The sequence below is a fragment of the Mauremys mutica genome, chromosome 7 (genome assembly GCF_020497125.1).
Source record: "Mauremys mutica isolate MM-2020 ecotype Southern chromosome 7, ASM2049712v1, whole genome shotgun sequence".
Taxonomy (NCBI): Eukaryota; Metazoa; Chordata; order Testudines; family Geoemydidae; genus Mauremys; species Mauremys mutica.
The window spans coordinates 104,748,072-104,760,571 of NC_059078.1; the positions used below are offsets into that span (position 1 = coordinate 104,748,072).

At 37.3% G+C, this 12,500-nt stretch overlaps 1 protein-coding gene across 8 annotated transcripts in view; it reads left to right on the top strand.

The window, feature by feature from the left end:
- EBF3 (EBF transcription factor 3) overlaps positions 1-12,500 on the top strand; it is a 129,313-nt gene that overhangs the window by 94,255 nt on the left and 22,558 nt on the right. The gene's annotated exons all lie outside the window — the stretch shown is intronic.

A 12,500-nucleotide genomic window follows, 5' to 3' on the forward strand; every position in this document is an offset into this window, starting at 1 on the left:
ATGTTTCTGAACTCAAAAGAATTCATCTTTTAAATGAAACATTTCTGGCTTTTTGTCTAAAATATGGACTAAGTTCTTTTGGCATTTAAAAAAATGAATCCAACTAAGCTATTGAGATGAAAAAAGCTGATATTCACATGAATGGTAATTACATTCATAATTTTTTTAAGTTAATGATTTGACAAAGTGGGTCCATAATACACACATGCTTACTACTGCAAATATTCATGTGCGTATTATGAATTGTTCTGTTGTGTCACACACGTCTTTAAAAATAAACACCAAAGAGTTCTTAAATGTTTATTTGATAGAATGTAGTGACTCTGGGAGAGATTTTAGGCCCAGATCCTCCAATGTATTTAGGCACCTAAGTCCCATAGATATGGGCTGAAGTGGAACTTAAGTGATGACTAAGGGCGTTAAGGGAGTGCCTAAAAACCTTTGAGGATCTGGGCCTTAAAGCCTACTCGGTAAAAAATGTACTTTTCATAAAAACACTAGATTGGTATTTTCCCCATAGGCTGTAACTGTTTCCGTCTAATTGTTTTGATCTTGCTGGAAAAAGTGTGTATTTGGGGGTACTTTTGAAAACTATGAGCAGATTACTGAGACTTTTAAAAACAATTATTGTTCTAGGAATCCAAGCCTGCTCACATTGAAGTCAATAGGAGTTTTGCCATTAGCTTCAGTGGGATCAGGATTGAGCCTTTAGTATGAATATTGTGCTCATGAAAGGTGCTGGATTGATAGCCGTGGAGACTGAAGTCCTCCATCTATCCACAAAACAGGCACAACCTGGGCAGGAGCAGTGTAAGTTTTCCCTCCAGTGTACCTCAGCTCTGATCTGGAAGGACCCACCTCCAAGGGTGAGAGGATATTTAAGTCTCCCTGTCTGTTCAGTTCTTGGCTTTTCTGCTGAGACTGTCAAGAAGGGTGCCAAATGCGGTGGTGGTGGTTTTGGTGATATTGACCTCTCTCCAGTGTGAACGTTGCCTAAGACCACTATCTTATTTCTTATGGTATGCTAAGCAGATGGTAACTACAAAGCTGGCTGGGGTTGAATGGGCTACCTATAGGCAACTGGCTAATCCAATCATGATAATAGAGTCTTTAAAAATACTATGATAAACATAAATGAAATCAATCCACATAAAGCTACAGTAAAACACCATGGAAGTATATGATTCAGTTGTCTTAGTTGCAGGGAATTAACATGGAATTCTAGCTTCATACTCTAACTAACTGTTGTGACCAGGTATTTGTGCAATGGTATCCAAACAATGACTAGTTATTTTGCTCTGTAAACAACAGTATTCAGCAAAGTAAAGTGAATTAACTACAAATGTTAGACTAAAATGCAGTTTCTTCAGCTGTTGTAAATTGATGTAGTTCCACTGTCTGCAACAGAGCTATGTTGCTTACACCAGATGAGCATCTGTCCCTAAATAGTCAGTCTTACTTTTGACTTTCCTTATATTAATTGCTTTAAGAAATTCCATAAATTGTTATTTTAATGTAAATTTCCATATGTTAAATTAAAAGTGCAAAAATAAATGAAGTTTTAGAAAGGAGCCATTTACTTTTCCTATCCTGGAGTTCTCCTTCACCAGGATTCATAGGGACATTTTAAATAAAGATGTTTAAATGAATCATCAAAGTTTCCATAACCGCTGTTGCTGCAATTAATTTACTGCGAAAATAAAATAAAAACTTTAACAGAAATATAGATTTCAAACACTTTGTAAGGGATACAGAAGCCTATATGTCAACAAAAAGTAAAAAGAAAGGTAGGGTCAGAGCCTATCTGACCTGGAAACTTCTGTCAGATTTGCACTGCCCCTAAATTGATGGGGACAATGAGATAATGATTGGAAATTACACTCACCATTGAAAACTGAGCCAAGCCTCACTGTATTTCACAATATGAAAATTATGTGGCCCTATAGTAAGGAGGGGCTGAATCCCCAGGGCATCTGTTTCCCATCAGTGTCCCTCCATGCTTGCAGTCTGGCTTGGCACTCTAACATTTAACCTTCTCAGCATGAGGTGGACCATAGGGCAACGAGGCTGCAGAATAATGAAACAAGAGTGTAGTGTGGAGTACAAAGCGTTTGTAAAGTATAGAAGTTGAAACATTAAATGATCTGTGTACAGTGATATGAAAGTACCAGATTTTTCAAAAACAGGCCCTATTAGTCACACATAGTAAGGATACTGTGCTGTTTCTCAGCAGGCTAAGGGAAGGCCTATCCCCATCTATCCATGCCTTTTTGCCCACTGCTTTCAAGTATTATAAAGATACAATTACCTTGGGAGATTGTGGCAGTTCAGTTGATTAGCACGGTGAATTAAAAGAATGAGTCACAAATGACATGTCCAGCTCTTCTCTACTAGTCCTTTGTATTCCCAGTATACCTCACCCCTGTTGTAAGGAGGTCAAAAATTAGAGAGAGATAACAATTTTCAAGCAGCTAGCACTTAGGAGCAGAATTAACAATCATTCTGTATGTAATTGCCAGTTAATAGTAAATTGCCTTCCAGACTGTAAAATGCAATATAAACTGGTGGGCACCTAAAATTAAATTAATGAGATATTTGCTGCATTTAAAAGCGAATAGTGCAAATTAATAACTGAATGCAATACTTGTTTTAATATTTGCCTAATAGTGTATCATTTGCTTGTTTAATAGTAATTAAAATAGTCCTTACCTGAAAAATTCTCTGCATAGTTAAATTGAGCAATTCTGTGCAGGTTAGAGTAATCATTTTACTGGTAGAAGTCTTCTAGGTTCTTAAATTAAATATCAGAGATTATTTTTTAATTAGAATATGAGCATTGCAATGTTATTTGATTAAGGCAAATTGTGATTTGTATGCTTCTAAATGAAATTATGTTACAGTGCAAACTACTTTTATGCATATGTTTTAAGGTGTGAGGACTTATTTTGTGTGTTCACTTTAAGAAACCAGTAGCATGTTTGCACTGTATTTGTGCAAGTGTACTACTGTTTTCTTAAAGTGCACATTTTGCATAAAGGTTTCCTACTAAACAAAAGAAATTCAAGCCAATTGATATTAGTATTTCTTCAAACAAAGGTCCTCAGCATACCATGAATATACTCATTTAGAACTTTTAATGCTGACCTTTTCCACCCAAATATTTTTGTAACCTTCCCTCATTTTGGTAACTTCTTTTGCTCAATTAAAGAAATTACAATAAATTACTTATTAGAATGAACATGTAGGTTTGCAGTATACTGAACCGAGTTGCTAAACAAGGTATTGGCATGCAAAAGTAAACATGTCCAAAATGGACACAGAAAAAGCTTGAATGTTGAATACATGGAACCATCCCCAGGTCTGCAATGCATTTACTAGATGTAAACATAAAAATTATTATTTCTGCATAAAGACTTACATTCAATTTTAGGCTTATGAAATCATTACTCAACCAGTAATTGTTCACAGTTTGTGTTCCCTCTGATAGAGTATTTTTTGGGGGAGGGGGGAAGTTAGATTCTTCTTCAACACTAGCACAATATCAAGGGGAAAAAACCTTCTTTAATGACTATATTGTCCTGGCTCGTTCATTTTGACAACTTTTCCTTCAGTATCTGAATCTCTGTTTTGGCTAGTTTGCCTCATTTAACCCCCACCCCACTTCACCCTCTGAAAAGATCTCATGTTTCTGAAGTATTTTAAAGATCTTTTGTGTGCATTCAAATGTGATTCTGTCAATGGCACTGTTACACTGTTTAGAGTCAATAGCTCCCTTCCATCACAGCCAACACAAACTAGCTGTCTCATAGGTCAGTGCTCTTTAAACAAATTACTTGTATCCACAGAGCAAATGATTGTTAATTGCCTCCCACAAATCATAGTATTTTCACTATGCTAAACTAAATGCTAATGCCTTAGTTAAATTTAAACCATCTGATTATTTCTTGTACCTATTCAATTATGGCCTTACCCATGAAACCCAGTCATTGTAAAAAAATTAAAAAAAATGTAGATAACGAATACTGTTACATGAGTGGTAAGCCCTTAAAAATAAACGTATGGGTACATTTTAATTCTGACATTCGCAGCAACTTTAATCCATATATGCTGTACTTTCATTTTTTATTTTAAGTGCTCTTGTCCTAAAGCAAGTTACACTCACTGTAAAAACAGTATTGGTTATTTATTGATCAGGCCCTAAAAATAAAATAAAAACAAATAAATAAATAAAAAACAAAAAGTAGGACAGATATCCTTGTCTTTCTCTCAGAATGGTTCTTTCTAATAAGTCCTTCAAAGTTGATTAGGCGATTTTCAAAAAACTATAGCAGCTAACACTTTAAAATAGCCTCATTGTGCTTTATAAAACTATATTTCCTTTAAAATATTGCAGTCAAAAGGGAAAATAAATGTTCTGTTTAGCACTGTATTTTGTCTCAGAAGGGATTTTTCAGTATAAAGTATATTTTAATTAAGAAGTAAATGCTAAACATGCTAAAAACTGATTCAGTAAAACATCCAGTATTAGCATCCCGGAAATTGCATATTATACAGTTGCTCATTTTAAAACAATAGTAACTCCAGGTTTAACAGGGTCATTGTTGTCCCCTTTCTTTTCTGTCTCAAAGGAGGCCAGAAGAATGAGACATACCATTTGTGCTATTGCACAAGTAGACTATTTGTCCTAATCAGTGACACCCATTTACTAGAATTGCTTAAAATGAACTATACCTCATATAGAAATCGCACATTTAGAGTGTTCCATTCATCATCTGAAAATTGAGGGCCAGTAAACTTTTCTGTTCCTCCAGCGGGATCATAGACATGCATCAAAATGTTAAAAAATGATTGGTGAGAGAGAACTGTCACCCATTTATCAAGGAAAAGGAACATTATTTGCTAATTTCCCAACCAAGGCAGTGACAGGGTGCTTCGTCTTTAGACCCATGGTGACCAACATGGCCTTTTTGTTATTAGTACGAGTCAAGCGCTTTTTGGCTGTTGCTAACAAGACACATTTGTCTATCATCAGAGAGTGCTTTATTTTTTTTCAAGTGGCTGCGACCAAAGTCTGCTCTCAGTATCATGATTGGCTGTACTTCTTCAGGTTGTGGTAACACTGAGAAACGGAAGAACAGATAAATCACAAAGTTTTTACGTCAAGGTGAAGGTATCGACTCTGCTGTACCAAAACTGACAAAATGTATTGGTGAAGAGACAGTAATTCATCTTCAAAAGAGGACAAAAGGGTCATCTTGGTTTCACTTAATAATTGCTGAAATTTGAACATTTGAATAAGACCTTGTTTTCTCTGAGAAAGGAAAATACATTTTTCATCATTTCCCACCCTGTTTTCTGTATAGTATAAATATTATACATGATTGGAACGTAACAGTTTACTGGGTATGAAACAATCAAATGCTATTTTTATTTTCTTGAATTTCAGATTTTATTTTGTTTATTCCTAGATCCAGATTGAACAAGGAATGACTGAGGGGGAAAAAAAATCTAAAAGCGTTTATTTAAAATTTACATCTAAATCCATGCTTACCTCCATGCTTTATCAAAGCAGGATATCAAACATAAATCCAGGTTTCATAGGAGAATATCCAATAAAACATCTATTTTTGGCTAATTGCTGCTACAAATGCCTATAGGTATACTCCTATTAAACTTATTTTGGGCGTCATCCAAATCCCATTGAAGTCCAAATAAGTCTTTCCATTGACTTCAGAGGGCTTTGGATCAGGACCTAGACTGGTAAAATGGAAAAACCCCAGCACCCTAGGGTTGAATAGTAATCATGGGTTTATTGTGCTTATTATGCAGTAGCTTATTACAATGCCACTGCTGTAGTTACCAGCTTGTTAGAATTTTTATTTTAAACCCTTGTTTTTGGAAGGTTAATTTCTCTGTAAAATGGACGTTTGTTTTTGGTGAAATGATTTCCATAAATTTTGATTTTAAAACCCCCACTTTCACTTAGCTCAAACCATGTATACAAAGAAATCAGTCCATCAAATAAATACCTGTAAATGTATGGAAGTCAATTTACAAAAAAAAGTTGTTTCAGATATGTTTTTCTATGTCAAAAATTTATTTGATTTAAAAAAATAATTTCTAAAGGCATTATTCCATATTATTACCATTTTTCTTTATTTTTAATACAGGTTTTAAAATGCCTTCAATGAGCATATGGAATAAATGCATTTTCACAAGCGTTTTTAGTAAACATAGTTCTTGTGCATATGCTGAACAGAATTCAGTGTAGATGGTGCTAATGTTTCAATACAGAAACTTCCATTGAAACATTGTCCTTGTGGTGTGTTGTATCAGTAATCCACAGCCTGAAGTTTCTTAAAGGGTCACCGTCAAGGCTGATACCACACTTAAACTTGCAGTTTTGTTCTTTACATTTCCCTTGACATAGCTATCAACCTTGAAAATGAAGAATGCAACATTTTTTAAATCTCAGCTGACAATCAGGGAGCAAAAGAACAATAACTCCATGATGCTTGGCTTGTTGGGACAATAGGCATGTGCACTGTCCCCTTCCTGTATCTCCCTCTGGCTTCATTTTTGAGAGCTCACTTGTAGATGTAATTGACAAGAAACCTGAGCTTGAGCATTTCAGAGCCCATATTCTCATTTGTTTCAGTCCTCGTCTCAAGAGTGGTGTGGGCAGAGGGAGTGACACATATATCCAAGTTTGCAATCTGTGCTTCCTGGGCGTATTGTGGGGTTTTGGGGGTTGTTTGCTCCTAATGCATCTTCTAGGATTTTAAGACACATAGGCCTAGCACTGGATAGTTATGTTTTCCTCTTACAAGATCCTCAACATAGATATGGGAATCTGGGAAGTGGGAAGAGGACACAGGCAAATTTTTGGCATGTTTGCTTGACAGTGTCCCTTTACATATGCATATGTGGAGTGGTCATCATAAAACTCGTCCCTTGCTTTACATATCTACATAAAGTGACTTGAGTATTCCTCATACTAACCTCATTTTTGTTACCTGGTCATCTAATACAAAAATCGAAAGTTTTTAAAGACAAACTTAGTAGTGATGATAAAATAGGTCTTTACTCGGTCAAACTTTTACCTTCATTATGCCAAAGGTTTTTAAGAATAAGGGTCCTTTGTTGACTTATGAGACCATTTTGGCTCTTAAAATCATGGTTATATCTTATCAGTGATCCATAAATAATAGGGAAGTCTCACATGCTTGGAGTAAGATTGTTTTTCTTTAAACTACTATAAAAAGATCCTTTAAAGTAACATTAAGGTCTAAATATAAGTCATTCTACTGTGTCTAAATATTACTGTGAATATGTTTCATAATATTATATGCTGAATTTGGGTGTTCACTATCTAGTGTAGGTACAGCAGAACAAGTCACAATAAGTATAATGTGTCAATTTTAACATATTTTGGTGTGTTTAAGTGAGAATTAAAGTGAGCTAAAATAACTTTTTTGTGTGTGTGCTGAGTGAGCATACTTTTGCCAAACATATGACATCACAGAACTTAGAGATGGAAAAGATTTATCAGGTTATCCAGTCCACCTTCCTGCATTAAACATTGCTTGTAAGTTACTAGTGTGCATTGGGGTCCACATGGAGAAGCATCACCTCAGGGACAGCACCTGGAAGCACCGTGTTTCTGAAAAGCACAGTGCTTCTTAGAACAGCCCAGGACATAGGGACAGCACACCTCATATGTTAGGGTGTCCATGACACTCAGTGCAGATGTGTGCAACTCTCCACAGCTGCTTATGCTGCTAGCTAACTAGGAGAAGTGGGGGCAGAGCCATAGCCCCACTTACTGTCTACTAATTCTTCACCACATGGCTAGTGGTAACAAAGTGTGACTACTCAGAGTGGCTTCAACAGCTGTAGTTGCGACATGCTCCTGCAAAGGGGGTACAAGAGGAGGAGAATCCTTATGTCCTCCCCAGAACATCCATTCAGGGGTTAGCCACAATCCAGTCCTTAGAAAGTAGTAGGAATATTTTTGTGTAGCTCTAATACCCATGGGAGGAGTCAGCACCAAATAAGATCACAAATATAAAGATACACCAGCACAACTACTGTTTGCATTAGAAAAATATATCTTAATTAGTGAAACACCTTAGAGTATTGAATACTTAAAATGTAATGTTTTGCTGCTTTGATATAGTATTCGTGCTTCTGTATCATTAGTGAAATACTTTATCATATTAGCAAAATGCCAAATTCTGTTACTAAAATATTCTGTCACATTAGTCACATACGCCATTGTATTTGCAAAAATGCCATGTTTTATTATAGTTACATACATATTTATTATAGTTATATACATATTAAAATAAGGTGGTTCCCTGACATATGATCATTTATGATTTTGTATCATACTAGTTCTCTTTCTTAATTGTTCTCAGATTCAAGGTTGTGTTGTGGTTGCTGGGTTCCCCCTCCTGCGTATTTGTTTCTGATCAGCAAAACCCTCCAAGTGTAGAAATACCAGTAGTTTCAGTTGGAATTCTACATGTTGAGGTCTTACAAGATTGGTGGAATTCAGATAATTTCCAATGATTTGTTCATCTTATTGGAATCACTGTAAATCAGTGTCTTCTTCACCTACTTGCAAAGCAAAACAGTCACTGTAAGGCTGAAAATGTTGTGCAATTGGATGTTGAAAAGCCAAATACTAAATAGTGTATGTGGGTTTAGTTGATGTCAATTTCTATTCACTAGTTTGTATTGTATCTTTTAAATACATTCTTCTAGTGATATTTCTGTCTCCAAATATGTTTAAAAATAGCAGACTAGCATTCATAAGATATAAGCAAGGCTGATATCCTGGCACTTGCACACATGGGTGAGATTCACTTTCCCTGCATGAAACCTAACTATTCAGTCTTTATGTGAATCGTGTGGGGAACCAAGAGGGATGGGGACATGATATCCTCTTTTCAAATTGAGGGTAGGGCACCAGACATCTCCCATCTGTTACTCCAACGTGCAGGTTGCAATAAAAGCATATCCCTACACAATCTATATGGGATGTTAGGGCCCCTGGATCCACTTAACTATAGATTCCAGAGACCCTCTGCTAACCAGTCTCTGTTACTGACCTCTGTACCAGCCTCTGCAGCTCTGGTATGGAGAAGCCTTCTGTGGTATGTAGGAGCTGCAGAGGCTCCACTATGCAATCACTCCAGTTCATCAACTGTGGCCCCACCAAGGGATTAAACGGTGAAGCAGGTCTTGCTTAGGACTGCTGTAAACCTTGGCCAAATACGCTGGCTGTGCACGGTGTTCACAATGTTTGATGCAAGGCCTATGAGCTCAGGTATTATGGTGAATGTAGGATAGATTGAAGGGTAGATTAAATAGTTGGGAGAGCTGAAGATCAGTGCCAGTACTGTAGCATAATAGGTGCAGTAGCCTCCTGCCTGTCCATCTGATTAATCTTCTCTTGATAAGCATTTATACCAGGCTCAGCACCATGGTGTTGGTGAGGCCTAGTAACTATAGGAGATGCCACCTTCTAAGGGTGTTCTCATTCCATGGATCAGGAGAGTTGCTAATTCAGCACCACTCCACATCCATAATGGCACTCAGCACTACTGTGTAACAAGGCCCTGGAGAGCTGTGGTTCGCAGTGTGCTTGCGGTGTTAGAGCTCCAACTAGGATCCATTAGCAACCCAGCATTTCTGTTGAGGCTGCCATCTTGTTTTACAGAATTTAGCTGTTGTGTTAGTAGAAAACCCTTGAAAACATCAAATGAATGTAAACTTATTTAGTGATGACTGTCTGCATCCACAGAGCCTCTGGAACAATGGCTCTCAGAGTTGTGAACTGCCCCATTCATCTCAGCTGAGTCCAGTGATGCCAATTTAAATGTCAACATTGTTAATTATTTCACTGCTATCAAAACAGGTTAATAAAAAAAGGGGGAGGAACACAGATATGCTATGAATGAAATCTCTTTGGAGTGCTTCAAGTGGCTGGTACTTGGGAGAGTAGCGCCACTTTTTCCCCGTCTGCCGCCTGGTGCCAAAAAGGAGCGGGCTGGAGGATGGGTAGAGAGTCGGAGGAGCAGAGCCTGGGAAGCCAGTCCCACAAAGCTTAGTGAGCTATTCAAACTTCCTAATCAGTCAGCCCATCACCAACCTCCAGAACAGTGGGGGACAGGTCTGCTCTGAAGGTGGCTAGGGTGCAGGTGGCTTCTTCTTTGGCTCTAATTGGCTGCTTCTCCCTCCTGACTCTCTAGACCCAGACAGAGATTACTGCATCAGTTACATTCAGGTCACATTTTCCCATCTTTTTCTCTTTTTTTTAACCATGAAGGCAAGAAACACATTTTTGATGAACACAGATTCTGATGGTCTTGAATAACCTGGAGACCATCCAGGTTTGCCAGTGTCTTAATCTAGCCTGCCCAATGGTGCAGCCAAAATCCTACTAAAAGAGTGTCACGTCTAAGGAGCCCAGCAGAGCCCGTGGGATTGTACTTAGAACATCTGCAATGAGTAGTAACCTCAAGCGGATGGAACTTGGTGTGTTGCTGAAGCTTAGCATGTCACCTTTTACTCCCCTCCCCCCATCAGAGCCCTGGGTGCCGACTATCTTTGAGGACTCCCCACTTCCTTCTCTGTGCAATAAGACTACATCAGTCCTGCATATCAAATCTTCCATATCCAGAAGAGCTGGCCACAGAGGTTTAGGGTCTGACTTTCAGTAGTACTGAGCATTTATAACCCCAGCTGAAGTCAGTGGAAGGCATGTATGCATGATGTCTCTGATAATGCAGTCCTTAATGCCTTATTTTTGTAGCTACCTTAAAAAAGTGTGTTATCTGGTCATAAACAAATGGTGATCAGAAAATATTTTTCACAAATTTCTCCCCGCATCCCTTTTTTCATGCAAAACATGTTTTGACAGAAATGTTCTGACCAGTTTGCCAATACACTATAAGGGCCAATACATTTATAATGGATCAAATTAACACATGACTCAAAAGTTTTAAGATGTTAACTATCCCAAATTTATTTTGCTATTATACTGAAAGACACTTTTGACAATTTTCCTGATATTTTATATCCTGGACTTCAGGCTTCCCATGCCCAAAGGCATATCATTGTTCTGGAAGTGAGGGCATATGATATGCCATTTCTGTTAGTGTTCCTTAGCTGCAGGGCTGGGTTTGGTAGATGTAGTTTCAGCAAGACTATAAAAGCCATAATCAAATGTATTCTTTGAGGTATGTAAACAGAATTGTTTGAACGCAATCCAGTAGTTGTCAGCAAGGGTATTATTTTTGTAACAAGGAAGATGAGCTGTCCCTTTTTCTGTGTTTAGTGTCACATCACAATGCCATTATTTACTGCCAGGTACTCTTGAATGGGAAGACAATCCCTGTGCACTAGGCCCAGTTAGGCTGTCTGTATGAATGCCTAGAAACAATATCACAGATATGAATGAGCTGGTTCTTGATTTCCAATTAGAAGAAAATGTGGCAGTTTTCCCATTGTTAGTAAGAGTACTTTAAGGAAAATTCTGTACCATTATCTGATCGAACATAATTATTAACTGACCTGTGAATTTCAGGCCTGTAATTGAAACAAGTGGCTGAAATTGAGCATGCTATTGTTTCCTCTACCACTATTTGAGGGACAGCTAGGTGATTATGAGAAACTGGTAAGGTAAAGACAAAGTTGTTCGGGTCTTTTAAATGAAAAAATCTGTTTTTAGTTCTTCATGGGAAAAGAAAGAAATTAAAATCTGTTTAGTTTCTTTTCCTTTTTCTTTACTTTTTTAAAAAAACAGTAAATAGATTGTCCTGAGTAAGTCCAGGAATATTAGTCCTGCTTCAACAAGCAAGAGTGCCTTCTGATGAATGATGTGTTCAACCCCTCCATGCCTTTGTATTTCCTATGCATTCCACAATGCTTGGCTCACCCTGCCGAGTTCTGTGATTGAAATTCATTGCCAAATTTATTGAGAAATTAATGAGAAAAGCTGCAAAGTATTGACTTTGAGAGGAAAACACAACTCATCTTGAATGAGGAGGAAAATGCAGCAATAATTTAGCCACTATTGATTTTGCCCTGTCCATGTATTGATCTTCATTTTACAATATTAATTTGCACCTGCAATCGGCTGCAAAGGGAGCCGATTTCATTTCTTTGCAGTGTTAATGTGCAAAGCATTAGGTGCTCTTAAGAAGTGGTAGTACTACAAGTCACATTGGAATGGCTGATTTTTTTTATTTGTGCTTGTTACTGAAATAGACTAAAATTAATTTTTTGTCTGACAAAATATTAAAGTGAAAACCCATCTCAAATGTATACCTCCTCTCTACCCGTAGGCTGCTTTTCATCTGTGTGAGGAACAATCAGCAACCTGAAATTCCAACCACTTCTCATCATCATGCCCATATCAGTTCAAAGTTCATGAAATTTCTATGAGCATTGATCTCTACCCATTGATTTTTTTTGCAGCAGATCTTTGA